This window comes from Nomia melanderi, chromosome 8 (assembly GCF_051020985.1).
Source record: "Nomia melanderi isolate GNS246 chromosome 8, iyNomMela1, whole genome shotgun sequence".
Classification (NCBI taxonomy): Eukaryota; Metazoa; Arthropoda; class Insecta; order Hymenoptera; family Halictidae; genus Nomia; species Nomia melanderi.
In genome coordinates, this window is record NC_135006.1 from 11,122,814 (window position 1) to 11,139,813 (window position 17,000).

Genomic DNA, 17,000 nt, shown 5'->3' on the forward strand with positions numbered 1-17,000 from the left:
CTGCGGAAGACATCGTGAGACGTACAAGCGTTATCGTTACTTATTCTTTCACAACGACAAATGATGTTAGAAATAATCTAAGTAATTATTGAGTTTTCACGTTGCTCAAGTTACTGTTGCGTTTTGTAGATTGGAATATTCGTTATGATTGGTTCGCGATCGCGAGAATTCCTCCGAGTACAAATTTCCTGCGGACTCTGCGTATATTCCAGGAATATACGGACCCGTTCCAAAGACAATTCTCCCGGTCATTAGCCCTTTCTCTGGCGAGCTCTCTCGCCGATCTGAATCCCGCGGTCGCGTGCACTCGCTAGAGCGCCGATTACTCACGCCCACGCCGTGCACCGTGCGTACAACTCCTACCTATCTCAATCTCCCTCTTTCCCTGAATTTCTGACCATTAACCGCTTGCCCGCTAATATCGATATTGAATATTAGACTTCTAAACAATCCTTAACACGCCAAATGCCGTTTCTGTCACTGATGACCGACGCTTCTGAATCGCTCGACAGAAATTGCAATATGCAAGACGACTGGTGTCGAAAAATATTTGATAACATAAATGAGTTAACACTATTGTAATCTAAGAATTCTGACGCTAATTAACCCTTTGCACTCCGGAAGTTCTTCATTGGAAATACTCAACATTTTCTAATTAGACGCCAACGACATTCTTTCGAACTGACTTGTCGAGAAATCGCACATAAATTGAGGAACGGAACTATTTTCTTTCAATATTTCACGTATTGATGGACTGCGACATAATTTTGCTGTGTAAAATCAGTTGGCGAGTGAGAGGCGCATATGGAGTGCAAAGGGTTAATAACTGTTCCGATTTAGCTTTGCTACGAAGGAAGAAACCATGTATGAAACGTTTGAGATTCTCGTGGCGTGTAACGTGTTAAGAGCGTAAAACACGAAAGGGGAAGAGAGTATTCCGAAATGGAACGTTCCCGGTCGTTCAAATATTCATGTAACACTGTCCCCTTGCGTTGCGTCGCGTCGTCGACGATCGATACTTGATCTGCAATTAATTAGACAGGAAAAGTTGCGTTTTATCGCGATGGCTGGCAAGGCGAAGTAAGGCGAGGCGAGGCGCGTGCGTGTGCCCCCATTGCCACGCGTGACAACGGGAAGCGTATACAGGGTGTCCCGAATTTAAACGTCAGAATCGATGGACTAACAAAAATAATCATTCAGAGATAAGTCAGTGCGTCGTATTAAGCTGTAATTGAATGAAATAGCGTCCTGTATTCTTTTGTAGTATCACAATTGTACCGTTTGGAGGTACCGTTTCAGTGATTTCCAAATATTCTAGAATAAATGATTAGAGCGTCATGTTAAGCTGTAATTGAATGAAATAACGTTGACGTTAACCTCAAAGTGAGAAGTGGAGAGCCTGAAGGGGATAAATTGGAGACACCCTGTGTATCCGGGGCGGGCGGGCGGCGTCGGCTGATTAATTCGACGCGTAGCAGCCGCGGCGTACGGTTCGCGCGTCTCCGCAGATCGAATTCCCCGTAACCTTGTAAACCGGCGGTTACACGGCGTTATACATATCGGCGAAGGTGTCGAAGCCGAGCGGGGACCGGCCTACACGCCCACGCGCCGAACAGACAGATGGATTAGACAGATACAGACTCCTTCCTTGTTCCACTGGAACGATTAACCTATTCGCGCGGGATTCATTTCGCGTACATTATGGACGAAACGCGTTGAACATGGGATTAAGATACGTATAATCACCAGTAAAAACACTTTCCATAAAAACACTAAAAATCCATCGAGCTCGTATGTACTAGAAAAGAAGAAAATCGCGTCTCAATCTGTGCGACATCATAATTCTACTCCCAAAACTAACTGCTCGTTATTTGGATAACGACATTATTTATTTACAGCTTTCGATTTAAGGCATGAAAGCCCCCGAGTCGCTGTTACGGCGACATTCGACCGCTAAGGTTTAACCCTCTGCACTCGAAAGTTTTTCACTAGTCTAACGATAAACTGATCTAAGGTTAATTCATAGATAAATTAAGGAACGAAGCTATTTTATTCAAATATTTCACATAGCAATGCGATGTTCGATTTAAAGTACTAAATATTCAACTTCATAGTTTTGCTGTAACAAATTAAGTCGTGAGAGTCACCTCTCGAGTGCAAAGGGTTAATAAGGTTGTCGATTTGCCAGGAAAACCGCGAAGAAACGAAGGACGTAGCAAAAGAACAATTACGCGGAAGAAGGTTCTCGGTAGAAATAATAATAGAGAACTGTGTATATTCTATTTGTTCAAGAATATCATTCAACGGAATGTATTCAGCCATTTCCTGCGATGTTAACCCTTTTCCCGCAGCTCGGAATAAAAAATGATCCTTCCGAACGGAACGCGTTATCGAGAGACGTTGTGTAAGCCCCGATCTCTATCGAATGCTGCCGAAAATAGAAATACTCATTCATTAGAATACGTTCTTTCCGCGCAACGATTATTTCAGCACGCATACACGCATTCTTCGGGGCGAAAGGATTCAGATACTGTAGCGTGCAACGAGATTGGCTCGTTCCTGCGCGTTTCGGCTTCCATACTGCACAACGAGTCTAACTAGATATTCCGTGCGAGTACCACTGATTGCGAGAGCGTATTTCTACGGCCTTGTATATCCATCGATATGCAGGTTATCTCCTAAATCTATGTGAAAAGACACGTTGGAAATATGCGATAATAATATACCGCGGGAGACTGCATTTCTGAGGTACTGAATTTCGAATGCGTCGCGCACGCATTAACACGAAAGCGACACGGAAATCTTGAGTGTTTCACGTAACATTAATTCTTTCGTAGCAAAGATAAATAGGAACAATTATTAATCTGTTTGGCATCATAATTCTTACACTGTTAACTTACTTACGTTATTAAATACTTTTATTCGACATCAGTTACGTTACGTATAATTATTTTCTAGCAATTTGGGAATATTGGTCTCCGATGACTGACATGGTTAACGTGTCAATACCTCCAATGAATGGAAATAGCAAGTTCCATTAGATCGATTCGTTTGAAACTGAGCATTTCACTGGTTAAATAAATATTTAGCTCGGTTTTGATAAGCAATGGAGAAATCGAAAGGTCAACTATTTCAAAATGTTCGATTCTGTAGGAAATACGGTGTATCGTTTTCAAAGTTAGGTTTCACGGGCTCTTGACCTGCCAGATAATATTCCGAATAATAAAATTACTCTCGCCAGGCCGAGCAGAGAAGGAACCTCCTAAGTCGAGAGGTTAACGCGAAAAGCGGTCCCGAGAATTCCTCGGATCGTTAGCGCGCCAGTAGTCCAGTGTCATAATAGGTCAGACGGTGATAAATGAACGGACGTCGCCGAGCGGGGGCAGACTCGCGCGATCACCGGTACACGGTTGTTGCTCGTTGCTCGGACAACTTCTTACCGGCTGCTAAACATCCACCTTGATTTATAATTATTCCCAATCGATTCTGAGGATAAGCTAGTTCTGGTCGCCGGATAACGATCGGATCGCCATTCCTCTTTTCACGTTCCGACTCGCCTTTTACACTTTCCCTCTGACCGTCTTCCCTCTCATCTTCCGATATAACGCCAAAACTACCGAGCCCTTAAATCGACTTTTTGAAATCCCTCCATGGAAACTAAGAGCGCATCTACTCAGACTTTAATCGATTTACAATTTAGTTTAGCCATAACTAAATAAATGTTTTTAATCATTTCTCAGAGAAACACCTGTCATCTTTTTATTAACACGTTGAATGCCGCACGATTTCATAGAGCAAAACAGCCAAATCGAAAGGATGTAATATTAAATCATTTGATTGAATTGCATTGTTATTATTGCATGTTCGTCTGGCTGAATGTCACCGCATTAGGCAGCATTATTTACAATATAGAAATTTTTTCAAATAATCATAGTTGAACTGAGTGAATTACAGTATTCCGATTCGATTGGGGGTCACCGGTGATCCCCAGGGCATTCAACGTGTTAATTGCGAAAAGAAGATACCAGGGATCGGTTGCTTTGACCCGTCTGGTAGTCTCAGTGTTAACCTTGTTTCGACTCAGATTTTCAAACTTCGCTCAAACATTCCCCTCCCTGTATTCGAATTAAACTGTCACAAGATCGCATGAGAATCCATCGGGAATATCGACTCGTTCCTCGCCTCCAGAGGAAACAGAAAACGAGCGACAGGGAGAAATCGGAATAATTCCACGCGTCCCACGAAGCCGTCAAAAACGTTCAAAGGGTTAACACCCGACGAAAATTCCGACTCGAAGAGGAAGGTGTCGAGGACCTTCGAGACCTTTTCATGTGCTCCCTGGTCCGTAAGGAGCGAGTCCGGGCTTATCTCGACGAGAGGCCCGGTTTCACGAACACGGTCTCTGAGTGCACATGTACGCGCGGATAACACGTTGCCGCGCAGGCTCTCCTCCCCCTCCGTCCCGGCCCCACCCGCCGTCTCTGTCTTTCATCCGTTCGTCTCGTTCCTTCGTTTCTGTTTCTTCTCTTTCTCATCTCTTTCCGCTTCTTACTGCCATCCCCCCCCGCTCCCTTTTCCCTCGCCGAGAATCTCTTTCTCCAGCGACTCCCTTTCTTTCCCTCCGTTTACCTTCGACGTGTATATACCTTTTCCTACTTCTTCCATCCTGGAACTCTTTCCCTTCGCCTCTCTCTCTCCCTCCGTTCGACTCTGTCCCTCTAACTCCCGTTTCCCTCTTCGTCTATCCCTAGCTGCACTTTGGTTTCTTCTCTTTCTTCGATCCCTTCCTGTCCTCCTCCTACTTTTCTTCTTCATCTTCTTCTTCTTCTTCTTCTTCTTCTCCTCCATCGCCTTCTTCTTCGTCTTCTTCTTCTTCTTCTTCTTCTTCCTCGTCGGACGGTTCGCCGTCCTGCTCCATCGGTTCGCCCCTCTGTCTCACTCGACGAGCTGGTCCTGCTATAACCCGGAGTCGGCTGACGGTCGCCCCATGTATGGCAGCTTGTTTTATGCTGGCCGCGCTGCATTGCGATGCACGCCGGTCGCGCCGTGGCGCGCTCGCTCGCTGGCGAGGGGCCCCGTTGCACTTGGAGCGAAACACGCGATATATATCCCCGAGAGCCGCATCGCCGCGGCCGCTGCCCACCCGCCCGTCCGTCCCGGGCCCCACGGCCGCCGCTTTCGAACGCGCGTCCGCACGTAACACGGTGGCGGGACACCGCGACCGATCGACCGACCCGTCCCCGCTTTCGGACGCGAATTTCCCTGAACCGACCGGCACGAGAACTCGTGCGCCGCCGGCCGAATCGTGGCTCGAGCGGAGCACCTTCGTGTGCTTGCAGCACGCGATACGGCTCCGGGAAATACGACGGCTGTCCGGAAAGCATCCGACCTTGTTGCTGCAGAAGGCATCGTTCTTAACCCCTCGCCTTGTAATGACGCAAGACACGTCGCGAGGATTTCTAGGTTAGGCTAATAAAAATGTCGTCGGACGTGCGTTCGCGTGTAAGACTCCTTTGGCGTTATCCGTGCGTTGGATTTAACCGTTCGCGCTCGGAAGTTTTTTCACTGGAAATATCTTAACATTTTCTGACGAGATAAGAACGATGCATCGTGAAACTAACTCGAAGAGAAATCATACGTGCATTGAGGAACGAAGCTATTTTATTCTAATATTTCACGTATCACGGCATTAGGCAAAGTTCAACATTGAATATCAGATTTTGTAGTTTTCCACGTCAAATCAAATGACTGAGTCGCCTTCCGAGTGCAAAGGGTTAATCGTGAAGAATCGGTTTGACTACTAACAAATTCTCTTCCTTTCCTGTCAACTTTCGATCTCTTTAGAGTGGTGATCTCTGTAAGCTCCACTTATGGAAACTGTCTTAAAATTATCATTGAAAATAGCTCGCGTTGCAAAGGAAGTTTTACTCTTTCGTTACACACTTGTACCTTTGATACGGTTGGCAAAGTCGAATTATTGACAAGGTTCAGTAATAAAATTCCCATATAAGCGACAATTTCGAATCAAGTTGGAATTCACTTGGAAGTAGCCAAGGGTTAAGCAGCCGACAGGAATCATATATAATCCGGTTCGAAACTCCTTCAAACCGATAAATCTCGGTTTCGCCGAAATTCCGGAGTGACTTAACTCCAGTCGGACCTCGCTAACCCCTCGTCTTACAACAACGAGCGAGACTCGCGGTGAAGGTTTTCAACATGATTCAACAAATAAATATTACTCAGTTCATTCGAATTCAAAGTAAATATTATTCCTCTGTAATCAACTATTATGCTTGAAAGGAAACACAGACATTTCTATATTACAAATATTACTACCTAATGCGGTGCCATTCAGCTACATCAATGTGCAATAATAATAACGCAATTCAAACAAGTGATTCAGTATTATATTTCTTCCATTTTGTGTATTTTGCTGTATGAAATCGTGCGGCATTCAACGCGTTAAGCTTCCGCCTAACCGGAAATTCTAATCTCCCGGTCGACATCGGTTAAACGGATTCTGGAACGATTTAAAGCGCTCGGCGAAAGGAAAGTCGCGACCGGGTTGCGAGTCGTGTCCGTAGAAAACGCTTGCCGAAAGAAAGACGGAAAGAGAGGGGTGAGGAGGGTGGCATGCACGAGCTCGGCGGGTTCGAAACGCGCGTAATGGCATTCCTCGTTCTCAGCTGCGTTCGCACCCTGACCTTACTCGCCCATATTCGGGCCTGATCGTGATTGCTTTCTGCCTTTTTTGCACGCCAGCTTCCTGTCCCTGTGTACGTGCAAACGGACGCGCGTTACTCTTTTCACGGGCGCCTCTTATTACCTTTTTCTTCCCGCGTGCACCGCGAAAAAGCGAGAGCGAGCCACAATCGAAATCCCCCCCACGCCCAGCCGGCGTCATCATCCCGCACTTTCGCTTTCTTCTCGCCGTTTCGGAAATTCCCCTCTAACGCTGCTCGCGTTTCGTGCGAAACGAAGGCTGAGTATTCTTGATTGACACTGGAACTACCGTAGTAAACACGTTGACTGCCACGGTGGTCACCGATGACCGGAGCTTCCAAATTACTTGAAAACAATTATAATTTGTCAGACAACTGACGTTGAATGACAATGTTCAATAGCGTGTGTAAATAGGTAATAATGTAACCTAATGATTGCAATGCCAGAAAAGAAGTAATCGTTCCTTTCTATCTTTGCTACAAAAGAAAAAACGACACATAAAACTCTGAAGTTTTTCGTGGCAGTCCACTTGTTAAAACGATTGGTTTCGGTTTCCTTGTTTCGCAGTGATCGACATTAATACTGGATTTACGGAACCAGTGAATTTGATGGATACTGAATGTTTTGAAGATATTTATTAGTAAAAATCGCCTCGCCCCCCCCCCCCCCCCAATGTCATCAACACGCACTTTCGCTTTCTTCTTGCCGTTTCGGGAATTCACGTCTAACGCGTTTCGAGCGGAACGAAAGCTGAGTATTCTTGGATTGACACGAACTACCGTACTAGTTGACGCGACTGGATTCGGTTTCCTTGTTTCGCAATGATCGACACTAACACTGGATTTACGGAACCAGTGAACTTGACGGATACTGAATTTTTTTAAGATTATTTAGTAGTAGTTTAAGTCGAGTTTGGTTCGTGTAATTATGTGAATACATATTGTAGTACTGGAGGTTTGAAGCTATAATTTGTTCGATGTAAATGAACAAGTAGTTTTCTAGAACAAATAGTTATTAACCAACTAGGATATTCGAAACGGTTTCGAAAATAGTTTCACTTGAATTCTGTAACGAATGTCTGAAGACACTGAAAATAATCTACAGTTACAATTGTTAGAGTTAACATGTCGATTATATTAAATGCTCGGTAGTTCTAATGTTAAGTAACGAGGTAAATATGTGTGAATGTTGACGATAAACAGTAGGAAAAGATTTTTAATATTTCCCTGTCCGAGTGAGAATCAAGAGATGCAATTTGCGATATGGTAGATGAGTGGATTTTTTTCGATTCACCCTATGATCCGCTTCATTTGAGTTTATTCTATTTATTTGTTAAAAATTAAGGGCTCTGGCCTTTCGTTGCGACGTAGGGTGTTATATACGAAAGCTTAGGGAGATGAAGAAATTCGAATTAATGTACGAATCGGTACAAATGTATCAGTATAATGCGAGGTTAAATGAAACAATGATGTGAAACAAGGTGGTCGAGCATCATTATGGTATTATTCAGATAGATTTTTGCATTATTCTTAGTTGAATGTGAAGTTTAATCGTTTATTTCATTCATATAAGCGTACGTTTTGGAATATGTCTCTCGTGATTATGCGGAGGGAACTTTACGGACGAAGGCGTGGACGTTCCGTTCCTTTTAGCGATTAACGAACTGAGGATTTATAATGTAGGTATGGATATCGCATACTGGAGAAGTTAGATTACATTAATACGCTATTTTCCAACATACGGTAATTTAGCAGTGAACTATACTTAGAAGTAAACCGAGTGATCCTCTGTCGATAATGGGTCGGCCGTAACAGTAATCATTTAACGCGGATGCTGAAAACGAGGAAGGCCGCTGCGGGACAGGGATGTTGCGTAAGGATAATGAGAGCCCGCGATGTTATCGGTAAAAAAATCAATAACGATAATAATTCTTGCAACACTTAACGACGTCCGAGCGGAACAGGATGTCGGGACGTGAGTTCGCGCTGTATTTCAATTTACCGGAAATGAAAATCGAATGTTAGTGCTGTTCTACGCGGAAGTCTAATGTTAAATTTAACGAAGCTCAATAACGTGATTTCCAATAACAATGTCCGCAAACGGAATGTAATATTTTCCTTCGATCCAGAGAAAAACAACGAACGCATGGAATGCAATTCGAAGCTTTCACCAGGAGTCCAACCCGGCATCCTAAAGCAACAGAAACAAAATAAAGGCTACTCGATTATTCCTCAGCCCTAACCGACCGCTAATCAATGATATTTTAAACAACAAGAAAATCAAGTTCAATATTTCAAGCTTTACGCACCGCGCAAATGCTGAAACATTGGACAGTCGTGCTGTCACCGCGAGCCGCGCATCCCACTCAACAACAACAAACACACTTCTCAACTTCGCCGGAGTCAACAGCGGCGCGGACGTACCGAACCAATGGAAATGCCGGTGAAAAAGCGGGCGCAGAAACAGAGAAAGACAAAAAGTGAAGGAGACAGAGGGAAAGAGAGAGGGAAAAAGCGAAAAAAGAAAGAACGAAGGATCCTCCTCTACGCGGAGAGCCGAGGAGAGATCAATGGCTCGGACAAACGCAGCGTACAGTCCGCTGCTCTTTTCTCGTTACTCTTTTTCGATTCCGATAACTTGAAAAGCGGCTCTCTACCGAGATCCCTGCTCGTTGTATGTGCTCGACACACAGGGAAAGAGATAGAACAACCGGGGAACGGAGACAGAGACGGCAAGAGACGAACAGGGACAGCGAAAGAAAGAGAAAAAGAGGAACACGTTGAGAGCAACAGAGAAGCTCGGTTAATTTTTAAGAGGATCGAAACCTCGCGCACTCTCTCTTTGTCCTCGTCTCCTCGGTACCAACGTTGTCGTTCGCCTGTCCGATCCGGCCACCAATATTTCGTCCGGAATTATTTATATCGCGGGATACCATCCTTTTCTTCATCCTTCGACTGGTTCAACGAACCGGATCGATTTCAACGTTCGCGACTCCGCGTCGCGGAGAATCGTGGCGTCTCTCTCTCTCTCTCTCTCTCTCTCTCGCTCTCTCTCTTTCTATCCATCTTTCTCTGTCTTTCTCTCCTCCCCTCTGTATCTTTCTCCCTCTCTCCTTCCCCTCCCTGAATGTTCTCTCTTCGCTACGCTAGCTCGTTCGCTCGCTTACTCGCTTACTCGCTTACTCGCCCGCCCGCTCGTTCGTTCGCTGACTGGCACGCTCTTTCTCGCTCGCGTTCTCCCGCGACCGTCTCGGCCAACGTCGAATTAATTATTGAAACGCGGCGAGTACGCGCGAGCGGAATCGCTCCGCCGCCCGTTCCCTTAAACGCGCGAATGTCTGAAACGGCCTGAAGGCTAGTTTTCACTGACAACGCGCCGCTCTCGCGCATCCAGCCCCTGGGTGCCGAGCCACGTGACCTTGGCAGCGCGCAGAGAAAGAGAAGGAGAGTATAGGAACGCGCCCGTAAGCCGCGCGTTGCCCGGGACCGAGCGCGAACTCTTGTCATATCTTGAACCGCGGAATCGATCGGTCGTTATCGGCCGATTTTCGGCGGGGATCCGTGGATCGTTGACGGGCTGATCGTTTCGAAGGGTTTCGGAAGTGTTTACTTTGAAATACTCGTTGGCGAGGGAAGTCGACCGTGTTGGCTGATGGGATTAGGGGATATGTGGAAACACTTTGGGGTGTTAACCCTTTGCACACGAAGATTCTTTGAAATATAAGAAACCTTCAGCAGATCGAGCTAGATCGTATATTAACCCTAATCGTACCACGTGTTTTTATAACGAATCATACCACGATGTGACTCTCAGTCACTTATGAGAATAAAAGGAATGATTAAAATGTTATTGTTTTCGTTTATAGGAACACAAATTTTAAAAGCCCAAAGAAACTTTTGGAAATGCAATATGAAATAATCAAAAAATTTAAGTAGAAAGTTCAAATGTGAGTCAAAGTCTCGTCGTGGTCCGATTAGGGTTAATTGCTTAACACGTTAAGCGCCATGTCAGTCACCGAGGGCTGACGCTTTTGAGTTACTTGAGAACAATCGTAACATGCAAGATAACCGATGTCGAACGATGTTTAATAACGTGACGAAGTTGATAATAGTGCACTGCAAGTATTGGAAATAGTTAATAGTTGTCCCTGCTTTTTTTTTTGCCACGAAAAAATAACTAAATTTTCGTGGCGCTTAACGTGTTCAACAATAGAAATAAAGGAATATGCTGATCTTTTGCTGTTCGAGTAATTAAATCATTCGTTAGCAACGTTGACTCTGGGAAACCTTGTTCGTGACTGTCGGTTTTTTTAGCATGTCTTGTGTTCTGTTTCGGATTTCTTTGGCGATGACCCCTTGCACTATCATTCTTTTCACGATTGCGCTCAGTAGAGATATTTTATTGTTTATCGCTCAGAAGCTAATGCGGTTAAGTCGATTTTTAAGTATTTTTTGATTTCTGTAGATTTTAATGGAATAAATAATATCCTTTATAATTATTAAAGGGCTGACTCGTTTCTTCGTTTTTTCTATGGCAGAGAGCCCTCCTTTTTATAGCTTCTGAATATGTTTTATAATTATTTCAGAAGTTAAAACATTAATTTTCTTAATTTCTGTTCTCTGGATTTAACCGCGTTGGTTCCTGAGCGACTCGATTTATTTAAAACAAAGAAAGGATTGTATGCTTGGAGTGTGTCAGCGATTTTCTAAGAGAAAAATAGATGATACAAGATGAACGTTTCATTTGTACTGGGAAGAATTAAATGGCGTTTATTTTTGTTAGATTCCGTTTGAAAAAATCACCACGTGTTTGGTAGGGTAATATATAAACTTTTGTAAAGTAATTATACGCAGGTAAATTCTCCGTGTTTGGAGTTCTCATATTCAAGATCAATATGCACGAACATCTATCTTTCTCGTTTAATTAATAATGAAATAAAATGTACAGTGAATCTCCGCAAACCTGGTGTAATTGTATATTATTCCATGCACTTTGATTAATACGTTTCAAACAAGAATTTAACGACTGTTCCCCGAGGGTTTTGCGTACACATTGACACTTTAATTATTAATTTATGTGTCAGAGCTGGTTCGTCGAACCTGCGACTCGATAGAGTTCAAACGAACTGGGTTGGGGTAAATGTAATCTGATTACGCGTTAATGACGGCGATTAAAATTGAACCGTTGACTCGATTATAAGTTACTTTATGTAACTGTTAATTGGGGCCCGCCGCAATCGTTTCGTTCACAATGGCGGGGACGGAGGTATTAACGGTTACAGAATGGGACCCGTAATTGCGATAATTATTACATTTTAGTCGTCATCCGTGATGAGGCTAATGAGATCGAGCATCAGGCTTGTGGTTACTTTCTTTGAACGACAGTTTGCCGAACAATAATTTGATGTCTCGTATCGTTTTCGAACCGAATAATTAGGATAATAAGCGATTCTCTTAAAGTTACAGCGTAAAAGTGTACGCGGCAATTAGACGGGCGTTTATACCAACTTCGAATGGAACATATAAATTCAAGGGAAATAAAGTACAATTCTATGTATTCTTCGTGTCGTAAGGATTTATTCTTCTAGCTATAAGAATAATCTAAATCAGAGTTGAACTCGACCGATCGTTGTACTTTATTCCTCGTCCGAAGGTAATTTACTTTTTACATCAATCATCTCCCATTCGGTATTTTCCAATCCTCGATTCACACGTTCTTTTAAGGGTCTCGTGATTGATTCTCGAAAATGCTCGCTTCTTTTTTAACGCTTTTGATTCAGCCTCCATGATTTCATTCGCGTCGCTCGAGGGTAGACAATCATCGTTAACGACGAACGGACGAATACCGCGAAGATTATCCACGAATAATCTTCGATCGTATCATTCGGGTCACGGACATCGTCTAAAACCATTATTCATTCAGCGATACGTCTCTCGCGTGAGGTTCGCGGAATAAACTTCACATTAATTTCTATTTTCACGCGTCGATTAAAGGCCAGTCCGAACATTGTATTCAGCCGCTTACACCGCGGATTGTTCACCTATTCCGCGAAAAACATTGCGAAATGATTCCTCTCGCCTCTACGCGTCTCCTGGCTTGACCGTGTCCACCGCGGCCGAGCTGGAGGCTTGCAATCCTGCGGGTATTTATGCATTCATAGCTTCCATAAATCTTCAGAAGGGAACGAAGAAACCCGACGGAAAAACCGAACAGATGGTTCTAATAGAATTTTCACGGTTTTTCAACCGGCGCTTCATTTCGGACTTTAAGCGTTTGCACTGGAGAGGTGACTATGAGTCACCATTGGATTTGATATAACAAAATTACGAAGTGTTATATTAAGTTTCGTATGATGCATCGATATATGAAATATTTCTATAAGAGGTGAATTTCAGTCACCATACGATTTGATATATCAAAATCATAAAATCTTATAATATAATATGATATTAACACGTTGACTGCCATGCCACTGACGACCGGAGCTTCCAAATTACTCGACAATAATTATAATCTGACAGATAACTAATGTCGAATGATAATATTTAATAAATTACTAGATAACAGTGTAACGTAAGCATTGCGATACCAAGTGATAAGTAACTGTTCCTCTTTATGTTTGCTACAAGAGAATAAGCGATACATGAAACTCTGAAAGTTTTCGTGGCAGTCAACGTGTTCAGCTCCTTATAATCCATGAACACGTGAAATATTGAAATAATAGCTTCGTTTCTTAATTTACGTATGTTTCCGCGTTAGTTCGTTTCGAATAGTGTCGTCCATGTTTCATCGGAAAGTGTCGAATGTTTCCAGTGAAAAGCTTCCGAGTGCAAATGATTATGACTATTAATATAAAGACTATTTATACAATGTCTCATCGATCAAATGTTCTTCGGAATAAAACGGATTTTATTATTTCCAATTTATATAGAATGTGTGTATTATTTCAGTGCAATTCAAATATGATTCGAAATAAAAAATTCTCGATGAGCCGATAGTATGAAGAAAATATAGAAAACAGCATTCGGTATGCGAAGGGTTAACAATCGTTGAGCATTCATCGGTATTTTCGATGCTGTTTTCGCGGAGATCGTCGATTACCGACGCGAGTTGTATAAAATCGAAGGGAAGCGAGTCGAACGAACGTCCGCGTGTCGGTGACGGTCGAACGACTGAAAATAGGCGTCCCGCGAAACTAGTTTTTACCGTAAATCCGCGGAACTCGGCAGTCGGAAGGCTCGTCCTGTCGTCGTTCGTCGTTCAACGTCGTCGCGAGGATAGCGAACGCGACGATGGTATATACACACATCGCAAAAATAAATCCGACTTCTGGGTCACTCGCATCTTTTCCATTCTTCTTGTCAGACACAAAACCTCCGCGACAATATAGAAATTTCGATCGCGAACGATTTCGATTTTCGTTCTTCATTCCACGATAGTCTCTTCCTTTAGAAATTTTTTGTCGATCCATGCGCTGCACTCCGACAGACTCCATTTTTGGACAAGGTTTCTTGCATCGCGACCACCACCCCTTTGCTACATACTTTTAATCTAGTCCTTTTAGGACATTCAGAAGAAAACTAGTTCTCTTCGAGCAGAGTTCTCATATTCTATTAGATTCATTTAATCTTTTCCGATTAACTTCTATTTTTCACGAACAAGCAGCATTGAGCTTGACTAAACAAGACAATCTGGTATACGTGTTGCTATCTAATGTTGAACCTTTGACCCCTTGAACTACGATATCGTGTCGGACTCGTGGCAAAGATTTCAAATGGAAACAAATATGCATTTCGGCGAGATGAAATTTCCATATTTGGAAGAGTAAGTCGCAAACAAACAATTCAATTATTCAAACAGCAAGAGATCAGTGTATGATTTCTTTTCTTCCTATTATTTCAGCAATCGATATATAATTTACATTCATCTGCTGAAGGTTTCGTATACTTCAAAGAATCTTCGCCTGCAGAGGGTTAATTCCCTCAAGTTCAGACCGAATATTCTATTTCTACTATTAATCCCAGTGCTTCGGAATAAACGTGGATTGTTTCTCTTTCTAATGAGTTATCAATGAAATAACTCCGACGAGCGCAGCCGTGGAAGAAATCGCAGTGCAAGAGGTTAATCGAACAGACAAACACGTCTCGCTTTTGAATAGGCATAATAAATCGCGAGTAAAGTTGGACGTCAGAACTTTTTGCGCCGATCGATGCGTTCGATTTCGAAGGATTCCGAGAAACGCTGAGACGATACCTGGCGACGGAAAAAAGCCGGCTGGGACGGTGCGCGAACTGCGACCGCAGAAAAACAGATTCTATTTGTTGGAAACGTGTCTTGAGAAGGTAAGCGGGCTGCTCGCTCACTCGCTCGCTCGTGGCCTCATTGAATTACCCGGCCCGGCCGGCGTCCTGGTAGCATTGAAACGGTTAAATCCTTTTTCCCATACGAAGATACACGCCGAGATTACGTTAATTCCTCTCCGGTGCGTCGGTGGACGTCAAAGTGACGCGCGCGCGTCCTCGTTAGATGATTCACCGTTGAACCGTACTTAAGTAAGCACTCGCGCACGAGCGGATCCACCTTCGACCGTTCCCTCGCCTCTTAATTTATCAAATTTAATTATCACCGTCGTAACCGCGGACGTTCCGCCGCGGATGATTGATCGCGGCTCGCGGCGGTACGCGTAAACAGCGTTTTCGGCCAGGGAAAACGGTAAAAATACCCATTGCCGTAGACGTCAACGGTGGCTGCACGTCGATGACGCGGCGTGAAACAAGAGAGAGATTCTCCTGTGTTGTGAACACTGATCGATGAACCGTTCGGAATTCGATGGAACCAAATAATCTAATTGAAGCGCCATTCTTCAAGTATATCCTAGAAATGAACTAACTTAAACTGAATTTCTGAGACAGAGTACCAACCGAATCTCATCATTAACGCGTTAAGTGCCATTAAAATCTTGGCCGTTCTTTCGTAGAGTTTACCTTTTGTAGCAAGAGAAAGCTGGTACAATGATTATTTCTTACTATCCCTGCATTACGCTATTATCAGCTTAGTCACGTTATTAAACACGTTCATTGAACATCCGTTCTCTTGTATGTTACGATTGTTTCCAAGCAATTCAGAAGCGTCTGCTCATTAGCCCTTAATTCACTCTTAGCCAAACATTCACCGAATACATTCTCGAAACCAAGGTTCTCCGGCATTGATCACACCCCATCATCCTTTTCAAATACACTAATCATTCACTCACCTTTCAAATTTCGTCGTCGTTCACTTCATCCCTCGTTTTTCCGAAGAGAGACCGAATCCAGGGAGAAATGCCTGGAACCAAGTGACGAAGGACTAAATAATGATCGTCATCGGGAACGGCGCGCCGACACACAGACGGCAAGTAAAATTACAAGACGGCATTGAACGTGACGACGCCTCGGTTTCCCGCGCGCCGACGCCGATGATTATTTTCTAAATACGTGACGTCACGTAGACCGAGGCGAACGAGGAACGCGCGACTCCGCTTGGTACGCCGACGCTAATTAGACGGTTACGTCGCGAAAAAGTTCGACGAACCACGAGCGAGCGAGCGAGCACGCCTTCCACCGGCGCGGAACCCGTCGTCGTTCCGCGATGACACGGGAAACAGGTACCCGTTACGGGCGTTCTATGTAAATGCTGTCCCCCCGGCGAATTTTCTGTGTTCCTTTTTGCGGGCCGTTTCACTGAGGCACTGCTGTCCGCCCGTTCCGGCCAGCCGAGCACGCGCAACCTCGGGAAACACCTCTGGTTCTCCCGCTTTTCCTCATCCCGCGTTCGTTTTCATTGTCCGGGGAAAAAGAAACGAGACTCTCCGATCCGTGGAAACTTTCGTTCGCGTTGACACCGGCAACTGCCTTGGAATGGCGGATTTCAGTGTTCTTATTTTATAGTCATTGGTTTGTTGAGAGTGTTGAATATCCTACGTGATTTTAGAAGTGAATCGTTTTGTTTGAATATATGAAGGAAAATTACGTATTGTTACAGTTTTTATAAGGATCGCACATTTATCGTAGTCGATGCTCGGTTGTTCTAGTAATAACCTGCTGACGCGTATCAGGGACGGCGGAGAGAATTTTGGTGCGTTAAACGTGGGATTTGGTTTTGAGAATCACTCGCGGGGTGTGTAATAATGTGTCTGATGTATATTAAAGTAGATAAAGTGGAGTGAAATAGTATTATAGATTTATCGGAGAAAGTGAGTAATTGATGAGGGAATTAGCATTATTTTGGGTTACTCTCTC

General features: G+C 43.8%; 1 protein-coding gene and 1 long non-coding RNA gene across 4 annotated transcripts in view; one reads left to right on the top strand and one right to left on the bottom strand.

Annotated features, from left to right (window-relative positions):
• sano (CABIT domain-containing protein serrano) overlaps positions 1–17,000 on the top strand; it is a 232,343-nt gene that overhangs the window by 36,957 nt on the left and 178,386 nt on the right. The gene's annotated exons all lie outside the window — the stretch shown is intronic.
• LOC116427517 (uncharacterized) overlaps positions 1–17,000 on the bottom strand; it is a 121,759-nt gene that overhangs the window by 35,698 nt on the left and 69,061 nt on the right. The window contains exon 3 of the long non-coding RNA XR_012999084.1: positions 15,977–16,047. This is a non-coding gene — a long non-coding RNA (uncharacterized LOC116427517). The remainder of the gene's footprint in view (positions 1–15,976; positions 16,048–17,000) is intronic.